The 14,747-nt window shown below is 33.8% G+C and overlaps 1 non-coding gene across 1 annotated transcript; it reads right to left on the bottom strand.

Annotated features, from left to right (window-relative positions):
- Positions 1-14,176: 14,176 nt before the first annotated feature.
- On the bottom strand, positions 14,177-14,250 carry Trnan-guu (transfer RNA asparagine (anticodon GUU)). The gene has a single exon. It is a non-coding gene; the product is annotated as a tRNA-Asn (tRNA).
- Between the last annotated feature and the right edge of the window lie 497 nt (positions 14,251-14,747).

The following is a 14,747-nucleotide window of genomic DNA, read 5'->3' as shown; positions in this document are numbered from 1 at the left end:
GTATACCGCTAGGTGGCAGCAACGGGTGATTGCCAATTTTCTTCTCTACTGCAACCAACTGCCGCGCGCAAGCCATTTTAAACTATTTTATTTCACAAATTGAAATTCTTCGGCTTGAGGGCTCACAAATAGAAAGTTTCTTTTGTGTGTGGTTTTTGAATGGCTTATTTAATGTTTAATGTTTTCTGTTAATTGTTTTGTTGTGATGTGAGAGAAGATGGTAGTGACAGGAATAAAAAAGGGAATGCTTGGATGGTTGGGTCATGTCGAGAGGATGAATGAAAGCACTAAGTAAATATAAAAAGGAAGTGTGACCTTCTAGGATTTCCCAATCCAAAAGTCCTACTGCTGGAGTGAGTAGGCCTAGATGAACGTGCCTTGATTAAATTGGAGACGTTCTAGCAAAACATCTGGCCAGGAGTACCCGAAATCGATGAGCTTGCATGAAGAGACCTATGAATGTGGATGAAGTGAAAGAAGTATGCAGGGATCGTGGCATGTGGACAGATGTGGTCTCTGCCTCGGAAAGGCTGAAACGCCACGTTGAGCTGTGTGGTTTAATGAAAGAAATTGAGATCCAAATAGTGACAGCCCATCTCCTAACAAGATTTCAAATTTTATTAGCCTTTCGTTTGGAACGAATATTGAACGAATATACCGTCGTATCTCATGGTTATACTGTAACTTTTTTAACATATATTAAAAAAAAAAAAAACTGTCTTCAGAAAACATTATAAAAATAATTGAAAATTTAATTTTCAATTATATAAAAATAATTGAAAATTTAATTTTCAATTATTTTTAGTGTTTTCTGTAGACAGACTTTATTTCTTTTTTTTTAATTTAAGATAAAAACATTATAGTATGACAACCATGAGATAAGCCGGTTCATTCATACCACCCACTTTCTTTCCAACCACGTCTTCTATGATTTCGGATTCTTTGGTTCCAAGTGTAGAAATGTGATAACAGGTAAATGTGGTTCCAAACTAAAGGTTAATAAACTTGGGATACTTCATTAAGTGATGAGTTAGCAACCTGTCACTATTTGAATCTCAATTCCATCATTAAACCCGACAGCTCAACGTGGCGTTTCAGCCTTTCCGAGACAGTTGTTTCTGCCTACCCTGTAAGGGATAAAGACGTCATAATATGTATATGTTTGTGGTTTCAAATGTCATTGGCCCGAAATTTACGAGATAAAAGATAACTTCGTTACAACTCACATCACATGACATGAAGTGATATTAAAACTAACGCCATTATGTTCATTTATATTAAAACTTTGTATAATAAAGTTAAATGAAATCTGAATTGTGTCTTTATGACAACAATATCAGAGGTAGTTGAAACTCTTAGAGATTTAAGTACTTACAGTAATCCTACTATCCATCCTACTAATTTTATAAATGCGAAAGTTTGTATGTCAGTATGGATGTTTGTTACTCTTTCACGCAAAAACTACTGAACCGATGAAAAATCGGTATACTTTTTGTATGTTTAATTAGTTGCTTTTTATAGGTGGCGCTAATTTCGTCGCATTTTTTGTCGATGGCGCTAAATTAACGCGGCCAAAGCTGGGGTTCAAAGCTAGTACGATATAAAACCTCTCATGCACAATATTTACAAAGAAATTAGAGCCTTAAGAAGATATTCATCGGTAAACGACCCGTGCCTCAGGTAAATAAAGTATTGTTTACTTAAAGCTTCGTTTTCATTGGAGAGTAGGAATGATTTGAACGTAGAAAGAAGAACGCCTATATACTAGACTAGCGACCCGCCCCGGCTTCGAACGGGTGCAAAATTCGGAAAAAATTATACATAAAAACCTTCCTCTTGAATCACTCTACCTGTTACAAAAAACCGCATCAAAATCCGTTGCGTAATTTTAAAGATTTAAGCATACAGACAAATAGACTAAAATAGCGACTTTGTTTTATACTATGTAGTGATGAATGTTACCCTGACCAAATCACAGATAGCCTGGCCAAAGGTCAGGTCAAGAGTACCCTACATCTGAGAGCTAGGGAGAATGAGTCATTAAATTGTTAGATCAAACAGATTTCTTTGTATTTTTTAATTACCAGCATAATAATTGGGATTCATGAACACAACATCAAATGAAATCAAAGTGGGCCAATAAAGGTTTGCATCTGAGGCACGAAGGGGAAAAATGTTAAAAAAATCTTTAACTCATTTTTTGGCATATACTAGAGTTTATTCGATTTATTATCATAAGTATTAGTACATTTAAATAATCGAATTTATTAAGTCTGTTCACAAATAAATTCAAAATATTGCGAGCTAGTCAAAACAGGCCTTAAAGCAATATTTATTCAACAAAAGAGTATGCTCCATCAGCCACCAAAAGTATTTGTTTGTATACGGTAGGCTTCACATCGTCTTTTAACTAAAATCTACTAAATTGTTTTATTTGCTACCGAAAAATACGTATTATTATTATCTATTGATACGATAAAATAAACATAACATAAAATCATTTAGAGACTACATCTTTCCACTTGCCACGATCTCTGCATCCTTCCTTCGCTTCGTCCACATTCATAACTCTCTTCATGCAAGCTCGGCGGTTTCGGGTACTCTTGACTCTTGAAGTAACAAAAGAAGTATGCAGGGATCGTGGCTAGTGGAAATAAGTACCCTACCTACCCTTCCTCTAAAAAGGCGCGATTTATATATGTATTTACCTATGTAATAAAAACCTGACTCACCCAATCCAGGATCGATGGTCAAAGGCATACCCCGGGCTCCTCTCCAGAGTGATGAGGATGCAACCGGGACTAAAACCGGGAGATTGAAGTAATAAAACAATTTCATTTTTATCAAGTTCAGTATACTAATCAATTTTATTATGTCATCTAAGCGAGCTAACCTTATTTAAGACATCCGCGTCTAGCGAGGAACTGTCTAATTTTAGTGAGTAGCTAAGTTTGTTCATTAACTCAAGATTTAGTTACCCTTTGAGTCGACTGCTGAAATATTAAGAGCAATTTTTAAAATATCCCGCGAGAAAATGTCTCGTCCTTAAAATTGTCGTTGGTTAGTTTTGTTTTGGTTTGGTATCTTTCGTAAGGTTTAGTTTCAGGTTACCGATGCTTTACCAAATCTCATTAAATGTATTTAATCTAAATATAAAGTTCTTAAGAATGAACTGATAAAATGTTATCATTCAGCAAGTTTTAAAATTCTTTAAAAATTGAGAGTTCTAGTTTTCGTATTGTCAAATAAATTTCTTTTATTTATCTATACAGTGTAGTATTTTTTGCTGCTTCTTCTCTGTCGTGATTGTTGTCACTTTAATTATAAGTAGAGCCTTGTATTTTAATTATCCCTATGAAAAAAAAACAGGGTTAAAAAATTACACTATAAACACTATAAAAATGAGTTTTAAAAAAAGAAAAACTATTCAAACTGGGGTTACCACAAAGCGGCGCTCGAGTGGGAAATTTCCACTCGCTTCAAAAATAATGCAATTAAATATTTCCAGTTGTGGTTCCTAAAGAGTTCGCTTTGCTGATAAGTGACAGCGATAGTTCGGGCCTTTTGTGGCAACTTTCAAAGAGTTGCGGCGAAAAAAGCGGGAGAAACCTCCAGTTGGATCATTAGGAAGTTTTAACGTCACTCAAAATGTCCGAGGAATATTTTCTTATGGTATTTGTTATGATTTAATTAAAATGAAATAGTAATTATATTTATGACGTATACAGGGAAGAATTATCACTCAATTTAATAGTTTTTTCAGTTTATTACTATGAAATCAATGTTAATAAAATGTACTTTGTCCTAATGTTATGCATTGAAAATAACTACTAAGGTACTAATTTTACACGCCAAGTAAATCAAGACAGTCAGGCCGCCTTCAACTTTGCTTGATATTTTAAAGACTAGTATAGTAAGATGTCAATCGTGTGTAATTTACATGACGTTCTTGTGAAGTCATTTAAAAACCAGTTGTGAATACGTTTAATTTTTTTTTATTACCTGTCTACAACTCCCCTAACCTCCCTATATTGCCCTTGCATTCGAAAATCTAAGGCTCTATCTCCCTTTAAGCTGTCATAAAAGACCAAAACTATTATATTAAACATCTCCAATGTTCAATAGGCCATGAAAAATAAATATTGGATATTAAAAACTTGCTAATCTCTTATGGAGAAGCGCAATCGACCGCAAAATTTTCGGCTTCCCTTTTATTCCCACATGCTGGATCAAACGGTATTTTAAATATTTAGGGGCAAATCAAAATGCGCTTTATTTTCAGAGGTGTAGGATCGGCAATTGTCGGATTTATTGGTCTGCCAAAATTGGTCGCTCAATGGACAATACATCGGCTCTGAGAATTGTTCGAATATTAAAAATCATTCGAGCATTATTGAATTGCTCTTTGCTATTAATTTTGAGTTGTGGTCCAAGATGCAGCGTTTCAACAGTTTGTTACATTTTCTGCAGTTTACTATATAAGACATCCAGATGAACGTGGACGTTCCATCTTTTTGAGTGATCATTATGTAATTGTAATGTATTAAGTCTGAATTCTGCTGTGTCGGAATTATCATATTATCATGTTGTACTAGTTGCAACTTGTTGTTAAAATAACCCGAAGTAAAAAGTCTCGTATGTATCTGCATAAGATGATACTTTCCGCCATCAATTAGCAAGTGGTCCCGATAATAACATTAAGTTGTTTTTGGTAGAAATTAATATTTTACGATCTAAATTGTAATTTGATGTTAAAACTTAGTATTCTTGTGTTGTGTTGTGGCGGTGGGCCAGCAACCTATCAATTTGAATTTAAAAGTTGAACATGGCCTTACAGTTCATGGGTTCTCTGCTAAAATAGTAAAAAGTTCCATTCAATAGATGGCATCTATGGCGCAGTGGTAGTAAGCTTGTCTGTGACATCAGGAGGTCCCGGGTTCGAATCCCGGCCAGGGCACGATGAGAAGACAACTTTTTCTGATTGGCCTGGGTCTTGAATCTATATGAGTATTTATTATAAAATATAGTACTGCTAAATTAGCATCTCTTAACACAAGTCTCGAACGTTCATAATATAAGTAGTATGATAATACTGGATATTTCCTTTTAAATGCGCAAAAACTTTTTTTTTATTAATTTTCAAAAGCCCATACTAGCACCCCACCTTTATGTTCAGTGGAGTTCGTACAGAGCGGCTCCGTTCCCAATGATAATGGGTTTTAAAAGCACTGCCGGTTCGACTCCCGGCGCGGACCATTCTCTATGGCAAAATATTGTTTTGCCTTATCAATAATTCTGTTTTAAAAATTATGACCAACTGCTGCATGGAACATTTATATTTCAGCCTTTAAGAGCGGAAATTCTCAATAAATACTGTATTTTTTAGGATTCATAATATATATTAATTTTTCGTCGCAGATTATTTTGAATGTTAAAGTCTTAGTTTGCCGTGTGGTTTCCGCCACTTTAGAATTGAACCCATATCTTTCTTTACTATAGGTTTTACCGGGATAAAAGGTACCCTTAATCTGGACTCTTAATTATTGAAAAATTGTAAAATTACCGTATCTCAACGTAGATAAATTAATTCCATTTAGGTATTAACAAAATGCAATTAATTCACAAAATTGCATTCAAACAGAAAAAGGTGAATTCCATTAAAATTTACTGGGGGTTATTAAATGTGGTTTTCACAACAATTGTGTGTGGGGTCATATCGCCTCATTATTATGAAGCTTAAATATTTATTTGGTTAAATCCTTTTCGATTTCCATGAGTTCTGCGGTTTTATTATTGAAGTCGGTAATTTGTTTTTCAATAACTGCTCATGCATACATACATATAGTCACGTCTATATCCCTATGCGGTGTAAATTTACCTACAAAGACAACATTCTTGAAAAGACTGACAGGCCGCGTGCCGGGAACCACACGGCACAGTTGACTAATAATACAATAATAATGGGTTGGCCGGCTCGTCTATCTGCATTGCATTCTGGAGCATATCTCGTAAACTAACGTCATTTGATATGTAAACAACCCGGTGGACGGGACTGATGCACTTTTTAATGCAAAATGCAATTTGCATAAATTTATTTAGGGAATTTTCGGGTAGGTATTTTTTTTTCAGTTGTATTGTAATCGAGTTTCATATTTATATTTTGGTGGTATGTAAAATGCGACTAAGGGATTGGTTTATTAACTTGGGATTCTTCTTTTAGGCGATGGCTCTGTCTACTCCGCAAGTGATGTAGACGTGATTATATGTATGTATGTATGTATCAGTCAATTGTCTTGTTTAATGGCTTCCGAAAATTTTAGAGGTCTCTTCTTTTTACTACGCTTTTATTAGCTTGGGTTGTATGTATGTATGTATGTATGTATGTAACGGAATCTTTGAGCTTAATTTTCACTGATTTCTAAACATCTGATCAACTTGGAACTTTGCACACGTATCAAGGACCGATGACAATGCAATATTTTGATAAGAGTTTCTCATTATCCTTATTAAAATTGCCAGGATTAATAAATTCATTTTTAGATCCTTCGTATGAGAGTAAGAGAGACAGAGATAGCACCAGTGCCAGTAATCTCCATACAAGAAACCAAGAAGTTCTGACGTATAATGAGTCAAAAAGAGATGTAATATATTTCCATATAATGTTACTATTAACCTGAGGCTTCTTTATTTCATCGCATTGCTCCATTTAGAATTACCATTAGAAACAATAGTAGAATTAGTAGAATATTTTAAAACAATAAAAAATATATAAGTAATAAAACAAAAGTAATAAATGAAAATTGAACAACTAAATTTACAATAATACAAGAATAAAGTTACTACCTACAGAACTTTGCGATATTTAATACGTATTTAACATATTAATGCAATTCTTGAATTAACATTAGGTATCTTTTGCCTATTTATAATAGCAACACTGTAATACTCGTTTGGAAAATGAGTGACAGTTTATGTCAAATAAGTTTTGCAGTAAGTTTTGATTGAATTCGATTCGAACACCTGTAAACTTTCTTTCTGTTGTTTTTTACCGGTGCCTGTGTATTTACCTATTTGCACTTTGTTTTGTGCTGATAACTTGTCGTTATTTTGAGTTTGGAATCTTCCGTTGAGTCGAGCTTTGTTCTTCCGGATATTCGTGTGATTTTATCATCTGAGATTGGACTCTGACTGTGTTTACTGTGTTGTGCAGATATTTTGAGATAGGACTCCTGTAAAAAGTACCTTATTATTTGAGATAGGAGTCCCAAGTTTGTGTTTGTTTTTGTGAAAGACAGATTTTACAACAAAAGTGCCACGATGTCTTCAGATAAACTTTGTTGTGTTCCTGGTTGTAAAGGCAGTGGAGGTATGTTTGAAATATTTTTGTTCCTGTATCAATCTGCCTCTTAATCTTGTGGTTTGATTCCTGGCAAGGCCACAATCGAAAATTATTACGTTTGCTGGATAGTCAAAAATATTATTAACAGTGATTTATCACTATAAAATTCTTTTCAACTGGGTTTAACAATCATCATACATACATATAATCACGTCTATATCCCTTGCGGGGTAGACAGAGCCAACAGTCTTGTAAAGACTGATAGGCCACGTTCGGCTATTTGGCTTTAAGATAGAATTGAGATTCAAATAGTGACAGGTTGCAAGCCCATTGCCTTAAAAAGAATCATGATGATCAGAATATTATGAGATTTAATCCAATCAGGCCACATATAACTTTAAGAAAGTTAGTTGTGAAAGCCTCCGGCGATGGGCGCATGGTTGCGAAAGTCTTTTCTAGTAAGATAGTTATACCAGAAGTGTTAACTTCCAAAAAATAATTGTATAAAAAAACTAAAAAACTACCTGTTTTATTGCAAATCGAACTAAAAAATAGAAAATAAATTATAGTTTAAAAAAAAAACTAAAAAACTACGCTTTTATTGCTAATCAAACTAAAAAATAGAAAATAAAAATTAATGACAAAGGAATTCAGTAGTAGCAAGTCGAACAATCAATTATAGTCAGTTGTAGTAGTAATTACCTCGGATTAAAATTATAACAAAATTAAATTTATAAACAAAACAATTTAAATCAGAGTAAAAAGCGTGGGGTGCATTTTACTTAATTTTCATAACTCTCTTGTCATAAATATATGCTAATAGAATGATTTTAATATTTACTACATCAGGCACCCCACGCTTTTTACTCTGATTTAAATTGTTTTGTTTATAAATTTAATTTTGTTATAATTTTAATCCGAGGTAATTACTACTACAACTGACTATAATTGATTGTTCGACTTGCTACTACTGAATTCCTTTGTCATTAATTTTTATTTTCTATTTTTTAGTTTGATTAGCAATAAAAGCGTAGTTTTTTAGTTTTTTTTTAAACTATAATTTTTTGGTTTAATTTTATTACCGCTGCATTTATAACTATCGTAGCCGTAAGACTTATTTAGACAGAATTTAATAATAATTTTCATGGAAATCATGTTGGAAAGTTCTATTCTAAGCTTAACTAATATTGAACACAAAAAGCAGTTAACATTGAACCACGTATAGCAATAACAAAACATTTCTATATTAGGTACAACATTGCCGCGGAAAATCCATTATTTTTCCTTTTTTTTCCGTAAACTTTCCTGCTCCATTACCTATGAATGTACCACAAAAGCTGTTCAACCCTTATTTAGTTGTATTTATAAGGCTGTAGATGTTACACGCTCTCTGTTAGTATATTTTTGCGTGTAAATATTGCTTAGTTGCGGGTCTATGGTATAAATTTACGCAAGTATTTGAGCAATAACTCTAAATAATTTGTCTTTTATGTTAATAAATATCTTAGTTATATTTTTCAATCTACCGAAAATAGTTATTATGAAATCAATCAATAACAAATACATACATATGGTGACATCTATATCCCTTGCGGGGTAGACAGAGCCAACAGTCTTGAAACGACTGAATGGCCACGTTCAGCTTTTTGGCTTAATGATAGAATTGAGATTCAAATAGTGACAGGTTGCTAGCCCGTCGCCAAAAAATAATCCCAAGTTTGTAAGCCTATCCCTTAGTCGCCTTTAACCGCCTTTTCGCCATGGGAAAGAGATGGAGTGGTTCTATTCTTTATTCCTGGTATTGGTGTCAGGAACCACATGGCAATACAGCACGGCAATAACAAAAACTAATTTATAATTCACCAAACTAAACAAAAACTCTAACTTTGCATTTAAAACTCTTTAATAATATCCTTACATGCTGTCTCCCGTAGAAAAATTGTAATTCTCCCACTAATGGTAGCTGTTTCACACAAGTGCACATGTCCGACATAAATTCCTTAAAAACACACATTTATAAGGACGGGCTATAAAAAGGACAGCCCGCTGTTAGAAGGTTCCCTTTTTTATAAATATTCAAGCGTTTAAACGCAGTCCGTTTACACGCTCCGTCACGATGCGATCCGACCACCGTACGATTTCGTATTTTATGTGCCGATAAAAATGTGGTAAGTGGAAAGAGGTAGTCTCTGCCTATCCCTCCGGGAAAGAGCGTGATTTTATGTATGTATAAAAAATACCTACGATGCTTCCCTGCAACCTCTCTTCATCCGTACATTATGGTTATTTTTTATTAATTAGCGAAAAAGAAGTTTACATATAGGCTGCAAACTTAATAGGAGGACTTGATTGAATATTCCGCCATTGTCGGCTAGATTGTAGAAGTGATTTAGAATTACTAGAATACAAACATACATACATTTAATAACAGCTATATCCCTTGCAGGGTAGACGCCAACGTCTAGAAAAGACTGATAGGCCACGTTCAGCTGTTTGGCTTAGCGATAGAATTGAGTGCCGTGTGGTTCCCAGCACTAATTGAAAAAAGGATAGGATTACTCCATCTCTTTCCCATGGATGGCGTTAAAAGCGACAAAGGGATAGGCTTATAAACTCGAGATTTTTCTTTTAGGTTTGCGTTGCAATAGTTACTTACCGTGTTCAGCTGGTACCGGTACAAGAAATCGGTACCTGAGCAACACTGAAAGTACCGGTATAGTTATTTTTTGTTTAACTAATATCAAGATCTGCTATTGCAACCCTTTATTAAGACGATTTCATCCTAATAGGCATAACTTTTGTTTCCTACGTAATATTTTACTTTTTTTTTTAACTATTGTAATACTTAGTTTATTTGTTTACGTGCACTTATGATAACAATGAATAAATACCACTAGAACTCGCCTAAAACCTGTTATAATGACTGAATGATGATTTATGGAAATTTGAGGACTGTGTGTGTATCGCATGGTATAAACGACCCTTGTAAGATTTATAGTCTGAGATGGCGTAGATAAAAATATTAAAAGTTAAGGGATGTCGTTATTTCAATTTGAATCTAATTATACAAATACTTTTTATTTATCAGAGCATAGTTAATGTTTACATGAAATAGCATAATACTTTAAAATAATTAACATTTGAAAACATATTGTTTTGACAATGAATTATATTGTAAATGATTTTAAAGATAAAAAATTTACATACACATAGGTGTTCTTATCCGTCCATGTGTCCTTTATACCCGCTTTTTAAGCTTTGAAGGTAAGAAAAATAAAACATTAATTCATAAATCTTCGAAATACGTTTAAATACGCAGCATTCTAAAAATTGCTTTAAAATTGTAGCAACCGTATACTTAAATGAATAAATTTGAAAGAGTTTGATGGATGCTTCAGAATAATTGAGGACTATTTATCAAATTTGGACCTATTAAAGACCGCTTTGGCCTGCGGATACGCAAAAGAGGGCTTAAACCTCGAAATACTTTCACAGTCTTTGCATGTAATGATATTTTTTTTTATTTAATGAGTGAATGACTTACATACATATAATGACGTCTATATTCTTTGCGGAGTAGACAGAGCTAAAAGTCTTGAAAATACTGAAAGGTCACGTTTAGCTGTAGGGCCTAATGAGGGATTGAGATTCAAATAGCGACAGGTTGCAAGTACATCGCATAAAAGAAGAATCCCAAGTTAAGTAGAAAAAAAAACCCATAACGTAAAATCCACTCCTCTTTCCCGGAGGGGTAGGCAGAGAGGCTAAATTTTCCACTTGCCATACAATGTATGCATATTTCATTCACTTTATGTACCCTAAGAATAGGCATAATTAACATATTCTTAAAAAAACAGTTGTAATAAGTTTATGTAACTCTAATTAATTAATATTTTACAACAATATAATTAACAAATACTTGTGTATCATAAGAACAAATTAAACCAGTGATTCTCATAGTAAATTAATTAACAACCATCACATTTTTATTAACAATTAACAAAAAAGATACAAATGTTTCAGAAACATCGGGTGGTCTAATTAGGATATTTCATCTTTTGTCTCTTTCTTTCTTAGTAAAATTTGAAAGAGAAAGCTTCTTATTTTGTCAGGTAGCGAAGCAGGTTAATTAATTGAGATCCATTTAAAAGCATGGTATTTGTGTTGATGTAAAACGTAAATTTATTTCATTTTTAGGGTCCCGTATCAAAAAGGTAATAACGGGACCCTATTACTCAGCCTCCGCTCTCTGTATGTCCGTCTGTCTGTCACCACGCTGTATCTCATAAACCGTAATAGTTCGAAAGCTGAAATTCACAAATTATACGCAGCTATAACGAAAAACCTTGTTTCTTTCGTATTTTTTACTCAACTCTCCAGAGAGGTTAGGATATAATGGGGACAGGGCAAGGAGGTAGAAGCCCTAGATTATTTGTTTTTATTAAAATAAAAATATTCAGGTAACCTTTACGTAAAAAATCATACGGTTGAGTTTCCTATAATTTAGAATTTTTCTAACATACATACATACATAAAATCACGCCTCTTTCCCGGAGGGGTAGGCAGAGACTACCTCTTTCCACTTGCCACGATCTCTGCATACTTCTTTCGCTTCGTCCACATTCATAACTCTCTTCATACAAGCTCGGCGGTTTCGGGTACTTTTGACCTGACCCTTTACCAGGACGTCCTTAATTTGATCAAGATACGTTCGTCTAGGTCTTCCCACTCCGACCTTTCCCTCCACACTCTCCTTGTATATCTGCTTAGTCAACCTGCTTTCATTCATCCTCTCCACATGACCGAACCATCTTAACATACCCTTTTCTATTCCTGTAACTACATCTTCTTTCACATCACAACATTCCCTTATCCTTTTTCTAACATAAAGAGTGAAAATACAAGTTCATAGTTAGAAATAGTTGTACTCCACCCGCCGCGCCGCAGTCGACAATAAATCTTGTGATTGTCGCCGGCAGAGGGCGCCCTTGTCCAGGTTTTTACCGCTATAACTTGGAGCTAGAGTATTCTACCTTCATTTTGTCTAGAAATGTATTTATATTATATGTAACCATTTCTATATATCAGGAATATAGTGTTTTGTTATTTATTTTAATTAATAATTATTGTTCTTATATTATATTGTTATCATAATTGTATAATTTCAGCTTTGGACTGATTTATTCAATAGATGGCACTTTTTTAAAAGAAAAATGTATACAATAACAAATACTATATAGATAGATAATAAATATGTAGTTAAAAAAATTATTATTATATTATTATGTCATGAAAATACCTATACTATTCGAGAAATTATAATCAGAAAAAAAATCTTTTCAGTTATCTACTGAATTCAAAGCGATAATAGTTTTAATGATTGCGTAGGTGTGTTTGTTCAGCTGCTTTGGATTGAGTCAAACGTAAGCCACTTATGAATAAACTAACCAACTAAACTAAAAAATAATAAAACGAATGGATGAAATTCATTAGATACGGTTTTCACTAACTTGTGGACTGTTAAAAAATATTCTTATAGTACGTGTATGATAACAATAAATATACAGTTCAAATGGAGGTCTTATTTACAAACTGAAGAATGTATAGAATATGTCACAAAATCTGTGTAATTTGCAACGTATATATTTATTTAATCTATGCTAATATTATAAAGCTGAAGGGTTTGTTTGTTTGTTCGAACGCGTAAATTTTAGGAACTACTGGTTTGAATTGAAAAATTGTTTGACCATTTATCGATGATGGCTATAGGCTATATAACATTACGCTGCAACTACAAGGAGCAAAGAAATAATGGAATATGTGAAAAAAACGGGGAAAATTATTCATCCTGGAGGGCTTCAATGATGCCCAAAATAACTATTCCACACGGACGAAGTCACGGGCACAGCTAGTAACAGTAATATAATGCAATCAGATTATAGTTTATTCAAACCAACTCATACAAAATTTACCTCGAATTATTATTAAATAAATTACCTCGAAACACCTGAACTAAAAATTATAAGCAGGATGTTGCAATTTTTCTCTCCCGGAAAGCAGACGTGCGCAACATTTTTATCGGCCACCACAATTTCTAGTTTCTCTTGTATGTACTGAATTTAATGAACTATAGAAATGTTTACGATTCCGGTTCTTTTGAATTAATGTTACTTAACTCTATCTTTGGATGTTTGAGTATAACGGCGCAGGAGTTGTATTAAATAATCAGTAATTTGTACATATAAAAAGAAATAGTGGAAACTGGAAGTTCAGAGTGTCTATCAGTCAGTGAGTCAGATTTCGAGAGACTGAAAATTGTGCATTGAAAAATATATTTTATCTACAATTCTTAAAAAAATAATAAGTTCTTTATCAGCCAAGTAATAGGTAATACCGTCTGTCCTGAATCCACAACTCTTTAATGAACTATTGAAATGTTAGCAACCTTACCTAGTTCACAAACAGGTTATGCTCGATTTTTTATTCTCATGATGTCATCCTGTTATTAGTCCCGATTGCCTCCTCACCACTCTGGAGTAGGTCGGGGTTCGCCTGTGACCAAAGTCAAGGTTTTACATGAAGCGATTCCCTGACCTTGGTATTCTCACAGGGGACCCTTACTGATAGGTTAATGAATACAATTTATATTGACTAAATGTCACTTTGTTTTCCCTCGCCGTAAAACATCGGTTAGCAATCAAACTAATGTCCTTACACAAAACAATCTTAAAGAAAATATAAGGCAAGAGCAGCGCACCTCTCTCATGACTCATTTCCTATTTTATAAACTATGCTCAAATACTAAAAGTAGTAGAAAAAATAAAAAACAAAAATAAACGCCCCCGGGTGGGCTCGAACCACCAACCTTTCGGTTAACAGCCGAACGCGCTAGCCGATTGCGCCACGGAGGCGATGGTGGGGAGGGCGAAATTTCCGTACTGTATCTATCGACCTTGTAGTGATGTCATCATGCGACTACGCTTCTTTAGATTAGTCATTTGAATTAATATCGATAATGGTATCGTTATCGAATTGTTAAGCAAGTATTGTTTTTATTGGCAGGCCTTGGAAATTATCTAGTGGTTACAGTTATCGACTCATTCGTGTGTCTGTCATCATTGCTCTCTAAAACTGATGGAATTGATCCCCAATGCTTGTATTGTATAAGTTTGACATTTTGTCGGAGTATTATTTAATTCTTAAATAATTTTTTTAGTTTCCACACAATTGGAATAAAACAAGTTGGTAGGTATTCAACATTTCATAATCCTTTACGCATTAGACCGAGCCAAATAGTCTCGAACATACCACGTTCAGCTGAATAGCTTGATAAAGGAATTGTATTAAATATGTAGGTATATCGTAATTGTTTTGTATTATCCTGAAGCCTGAACATTTTCGTTATCTT

This window comes from Amyelois transitella, chromosome 2 (genome assembly GCF_032362555.1).
Source record: "Amyelois transitella isolate CPQ chromosome 2, ilAmyTran1.1, whole genome shotgun sequence".
NCBI lineage: Eukaryota > Metazoa > Arthropoda > Insecta > Lepidoptera > Pyralidae > Amyelois > Amyelois transitella.
Note: the sequence above shows the minus strand (reverse complement) of the source record. Positions and strands in the feature narration are given on the sequence as shown.